This window comes from Capsicum annuum, chromosome 11 (assembly GCF_002878395.1).
Source record: "Capsicum annuum cultivar UCD-10X-F1 chromosome 11, UCD10Xv1.1, whole genome shotgun sequence".
In the NCBI taxonomy this organism is placed as follows: Eukaryota; Viridiplantae; Streptophyta; class Magnoliopsida; order Solanales; family Solanaceae; genus Capsicum; species Capsicum annuum.
In genome coordinates, this window is record NC_061121.1 from 11,759,894 (window position 1) to 11,766,463 (window position 6,570).

At 31.9% G+C, this 6,570-nt stretch overlaps 2 pseudogenes; one reads left to right on the plus strand and one right to left on the minus strand.

Annotated features, from left to right (window-relative positions):
- LOC107846739 overlaps nt 1-6,570 on the plus strand; it is a 51,467-nt pseudogene that overhangs the window by 13,665 nt on the left and 31,232 nt on the right.
- LOC107847024 lies at nt 3,005-4,563 on the minus strand (annotated as a pseudogene).

Consider the following 6,570-nt stretch of genomic DNA (forward strand, 5'->3'; position numbering starts at 1 on the left):
CTAGAGCCAGTGTCATGTTTTCATGATATCCTCAATCAATCCATGTTTAGTAGAATTCAGTCAGTCATGTGACTCAGGTAAACTCATAAACTCAGTAATCCCAGAAATCTCAGAAAGCTCAGTACTTCAATAAACTCAGTAGTATTCCGTCAGTCAACGGAACTCAATGAACTCTATCCAGTTCAGTTTAGTTAATTATGTTCAGTGTCTATTCAGATGGGAGTAGGATTTAGCATCGAGTGAACACAAGAATGAGGACACACACTAACAGTTGAGGGTGTGATCCTTAGAAGCAATTCTTGTGTTCCAGACCTATGTAGCCAGCATAGGTTGAGACATCAACACTGACAGATGAGGGTTGATGAGATGGATAAACACTCTCAGATGAGGGTTCCACTATTCTCTTTTGGGGACACTATCATATGAGGGTCACCCACAGCTTGTCTTTACTAGTGGCGCGGTATTGACACCCTTCCAATTGGGGTTATAGATTAGACCCCAACTCAGCTATAATCTATTATTTGGGGCATGCCAGTTGGATGACTACTTCCCACAGTTTCAGTTACAGAATCAGGACTTTCAGATACAGTCATTCAGTCTCAGTAAAAGAACTCAGATAGTTCTACAAAATTCAGCACTGTTAGATACAATCAACTCAGAATAGTACAAAACTTAGCTAGTTCCATCAGAACCTAGACTGTCAGATACAGTCGCTCAGTATTAGTTATTTCAGCTATATAGTTATCAGTGACTCATGTTATCAGTAATCAGACTTAGTAGTCAGTACCTAGATGTTTTCACACATTGTTTCAGTTTTGGTATCGTCGTACCACATTATTCAGATATGGTTTTATCAGTTATGTTACAGTTTTGAACCTTAAGGACTTTCAGTATTTATTTCCATACTATATAGTATATTATACAGTGTTCAACTACAGATATCAATCATGGGTTAGCTTGTAGTCCTTCGAGGTCATGAGCACCGTGTAGCGTTTCGGGTCCCAAACTCGGGGCGTTACACATTACTGATATTGCTATGAATATGTCCTTTAATTAAGTAATTTTATTAAATATTATATTTAAATAAATTTAAATTCTATTTGAATAATTTAAATATAATTTCAAAATATTTCAATAATGACAGTCAAAATTCAAAATAATTCTTTAAACATGGTAGACATCGGCATATTATAAAAATCATATAGTTCATATATTTTGATCCTAGTTAACAACAACTCATGAGAGTCATGCATTAACGTTGTCATCTTACGTCCTTATGTTACGTCGATTTTATAATTTCAAATTATAATTTATATTTTTTATTGATATGATCTCTAATTAAGTAATATTATATTCAAATAAAATTTAAATTGTATATTAAATAAATTATAAATATAATTTAATATATTTCACTAGCGGCAATCAAAAATCAAATCATTATATATATAATAGATATTGACACATTATAGAAATCATGAAAATAATACAGTTCACATGTATGGACCCTAGTTAACAATAATTAAAGATATCAAGACATATTATTGTTGCAGGTTTGTACTTCTATGTTACAATAATTTGATAACGTGTGAATATTACTTATATTCATTATTAATATGACCTCTAATTAAATATTTTTAATTAATTATTATATTTCAATAAATTTAAACTATATTTAAATAATTTATAGTCTAATTTGAAATATTTCAACAATGATAATCAAAATTCAAAACATTTTAGATATGATAAATATTGATACATTATAAAAATAATATTTTTCGTATTTGTTAAGCCTAGTTAATAATTTAAGAAAAAACACTTTTGTGATAAACGTTAGAATTGAATGACTTTTATATAACAAATAAATAAATAAATTTTTGTGATAAGTTCAAAATTTAGTTGATGATTGATGACCTTTACTCAAAAATATTTTAAAGAATTATGATCAATATATAATAAAATTAGTTTTAAAATTTGATGAAAAAAAAAAAAGATTCAAGAGAAATACAGGGAGAAGCACGAAAAAGGGAAGGTGAAAATGAGTAGAAGGTGAAGTTTGGTGGGTTTCCTATTTTAAAGTTAAATAAATATTTTTCTTTCACATTAATGATAGTCATAATTTACCCTACATAAATTTTAGTTGTATTTAAGTTTCAAATCTAGAAGATAGTAAAATGTTAGTATTGTTTTTATATATTTGTGGACATTTTTGGGCCAAAAAATTGTGGTCATTTAGCAGTTGTAATACTTAGATGACCTATCTAAAAATCAAGGGTGATATAATAAAATTACGATTGAAGTAGCTGAAACAGACATGTCATAAATGTCTACTTTACCTCAAAGAGTTATTTTCTTCCCAAAAAGGTCAAGTTCTTGATTCTTGCTTTTCAAAAGAATCTCTTCACTATTTGCTTAGTGTAGAATACAATAGACTTGTCATATCCACTAAAACTATTTACATATAATCCCATAAAAATTTCGCGGAATAGAGAGAGAAAACAACGATTTTAGTAAAGCATTTCATGAGTGTTTCGAATCTTTGACTTTGTGTTTATTGTTTAAATTATTAGGTCTTCATCTTTGTATTCTTCTTCCTATATTTTATATTCATGGAACATATTTTTCAACAATCTAAAAATAATATTTTGTAACGAAGAAGATATGGTTACTCGATTGAGAAAAGAAAAGACAGTAATTGTGGATGCATCCGTTATTTGACAAAGTTGGTTCGAAGGTTGACAATTGATAACTTAAAGATTAATTCTTTTGTCATGCAAGTGAATGTGAATGAGATATGAAATTGTCAAACTGGACACTTATAATGGTGACATTATATTTTGTTTAGTTGGATTATATTTAGGATCTGTCATGAAGAGATTATTTGTGTGATAAAATTTAATATGAGAACTAAGAAGATGCAACATCAATTTGTTTTCTTTAGCGCACGAGGAACAACAATTTTGGAGAAGAAACTCTAAGATGTGATAGTGACTTCAAAGGAGAGAGATACATTGGTTGCTTTAAATGTTTGGGAAAAGTTGTTAAAAAAAAAAGGTAAAACTTTGGAGATTATCATTTTGGTTGCAGTTGTAAGTGCTTTTATGCAAAATCAGAATGAACACTAAAATCTTTCTTGGCCTATAAGAATTTGGATCATTAGCAAAGCTGAAAACAGAACAAAACTTTAATCACGTCAATTGCATCCCAAATTCAAGTATCAGATTGAAAGAAAAGCAATGAACTGAAATCAAATAAACATACATACCAAAAAAAAATTGTTTGGGGACAATTTCATATGTTAACTCATTACATTAATCGAAAATACAACTACTTCAACATTGACTTTCAACCAAATAATTGCATTCAATTGGCATAAGCATATTAATGCCTAATCAATTGTACAAAAACCTCAATCCAGATCCTTCTAATTTTTGTTCAAACATATATTTGAGTTTCTCACTCATCTCTTTAGTAAAATTATTCTTCCAATCTCCAACTTTCCCTTTTGAAAGAACACTTTATATTCTATTCCAACAGATGATGATTTCCCATTTTTATTCACCTCCAAATTGCTCAAATTTTCAAAGCTACACATTCTTAATATTTCATCCACCACTCCACGATTTTCTTCCTCTATAGAAAATGGACATTCCAAGAATTCAGTCAAGGGTTTAAGCTGAAGTTTGGGTTGCGCTTTAATTTCCTCATACATCAAGAAAAGTATTTTTTCTTTTCTATGCTTTGTTTCCAATATCCAACACGTGATTCCAAAATGGACCAAAAAGGATTACCCCTTTACAAAAGAAATCAAACATTTCTTCAATGGAATTAGTATCTTTATGATGAAGTCTTAAATTGTTTGCAAAATGCCACATAGAAATAAAAGTGTCCAAGGGTTTCCACATAAGTAAACAAGTTTGGTTCTTGTCTCTTGAACCGACTTTGGTAATAAAGTAAACAGTAAATGAGTTGACAAGAGTAGGTGAAGTGAAGGATGAAAAATTAGGGTCATGACAATAGTCCATAAGCATAGAGTCTAAATTCCAAGGACGACATAAGATCATGAGGGTTTTTGACAAGTAAAGTGTGATTTTGTTCAAAAATAGTATGTTTCTTTCGATTTACTAGAGAAAATAAAAGTGATTTTAACCAACTGGTTCCTGATTTAGGATAATATCACTATCATGAGCTTGAAATCATTGTTGACATGCAATCATACCTTGAATTATCTTTGGTTCCATCCAAAAAACTTGGTAATTGCAGACATATGATTCAACCCATCCTTTTTCTTTGCATAGGAGGGATAACAAGTTATTACACTCTTCACTTATACCATCATGATGTAAATATTTGGGAAGAAGTGGTGAAGTTTCAGATGTTGTCATGATTTTGAGGGTTGAGTGTTTTGATCTAGTTTGTATGATGAAAGTTTTATCATAAGGGGGTATATATAGAGAGAGAGATGGGACTCACAAGGATATTATGTTAACAAAGTTATTACACTCTAATACAATACTGGGATTGTTTGGTATATTTTATGGGATAATTAAGTAATTACAAAGCTCAACAACGTCAATCTCCAGCCAGTAATTTTCATTGAATAGGATTTGTTGTAAATTAATATATACGTTTAAAAGTGAATTGATATGGGTAAATGTGTCATTTGGTTATTTTATTCATGTATGTACAACTAATATATATTCACGTAACTTACTTCACCTTTTACCCCATATAAAATTAAATATAGATTTCCTCATAAGTTATGAGTATGTTAGAGAAATGAAGTTTTGATGATGGACATTTGAATGAAACAAGTTACTCATATTGATCCAAACATGTGAAGAAAATAGATGATACAGGCAAGGCTGATGAGACTGGTTGAAGTCAGAAATGGATAAGCAAGCACAATTCAGATATGTGCTCAACCTTAATTACATGCGGCAAAGAGGTTGAGGACAAGATAAATACAACACTTGAAGTTGAGCTGATAAAGGAATCCTACCTAGACAAGGAGACTGAATACAAGAAGAAGTGTAACTAACTTTTTTTATTTTTACTCAGGAAGGAGTTCATTTATTCAAAGCATTAAAAGAGGTTCATTACAGACAAGGAACTAAACGTGTAGTTCCATTTGATTGAATGTCTTTTGAAAGTGCATGTAAGATAAAAGGGGGAAGGGGAATCGAATGTGAGTACATTTGCTTCTATCCTTTGATTTTGTTGCGTATCCATGATCATCATATTACACCTTGTGAACACAGCCAATTCGTTTTCGACCATATTTCCTTCTCTGTATACATGGATGAGTTGTGGTTCATTCAGCCCTGATGAGCGACCTGCAATCAGATAAGATGTGTGAGTAATATTGATTATTGTCATGCAGCATATTTATAAGTACCTGGGAGTTTGTTTCTACTATTATAGGCAATAGATTCTCTTCAATAACAAAATTCAATCCATGCATTAGAGCCATCATTTCCATATGAATAGATGAGATTGCTTTTTGTGAATGGATGAATCTAGCAATCCAACAACCGGAGTGGTTGCGTATAACTCCTCATGTTCCACCATTGTTGCTAGATGATTCGAAGGCTCTATCTACGTTAAGTTTATAGTAACCTGATGATGGAGGGTCCCATTTAATAGTTAAGACAGTCCTCCTAGGAATAGAAGGATTCTTGCAAGGCCCCAAGAAGTGATATTCTAAAGTATTAGATTCAAGAATTTTTGGGGGGATTATGAAAGATCGGTTGTTGAAGGTTATGGAGTTTTAATTTTTTTAGATGATCCAAAGAATGATGGGTGTTAAAACTGATAAGGGGATGAAACTACTGTTATGTAGTTTGATTAGGGTGTTGAAGGTGCAAAAGTTTTTTATATCCCTAATGAAGTTGGTGGTAGTTGGTTTGAAATTAAAGTGGTCCCAGATATTGGTTGAATTTGGGCATGAGATAAAAGTGTGCTCAGTATTTTTCGGTGTGTTGGGACAGGAGGAACAAGCGCTAGAATGAATAATGCATCTTGTGTAAAGGTTGGCAGCAGTAGGGAGTTTGTTTAACCTAAGGAGCTCGAGAAAGTATTTTATTTAATTTGAGGAGTTAAATTTCCATACCTATTTGCTATCAATGTGTAACGCCCCGAAAATGGGTCCCGAGACATCACATGGTGCTTAAGGCTACAAGTAGCCCAAGCTAACCCTTTGAGCCTGCTACTACATGTAAAGCTTACTTAAAAGATGAATAAAACAATCCCTGGTACTATTATATCATAATCATAAGAAATACAGAGAAAATGCTTTGTCTGAACAACCATAATACTGGAAATCTCAACATACTGACAATCTGACAACTAGTCTGACAAAGCCTCTACTACTCAAGAACTAGAGAGCCATTGGGATAGGTCCCCAACTGACTTATACTCAACTGAAAAGAAATGAACAACTACTAGATAAACTGAATATCTGAAGATAAACGGTCCTTGAACCATGAGGACTCACCACTATGGTTATGTAGACAAAGGCACTCGGGGATCACTGATGAGGCTGGGACTGAGCACCTGAACCTACATTATGAG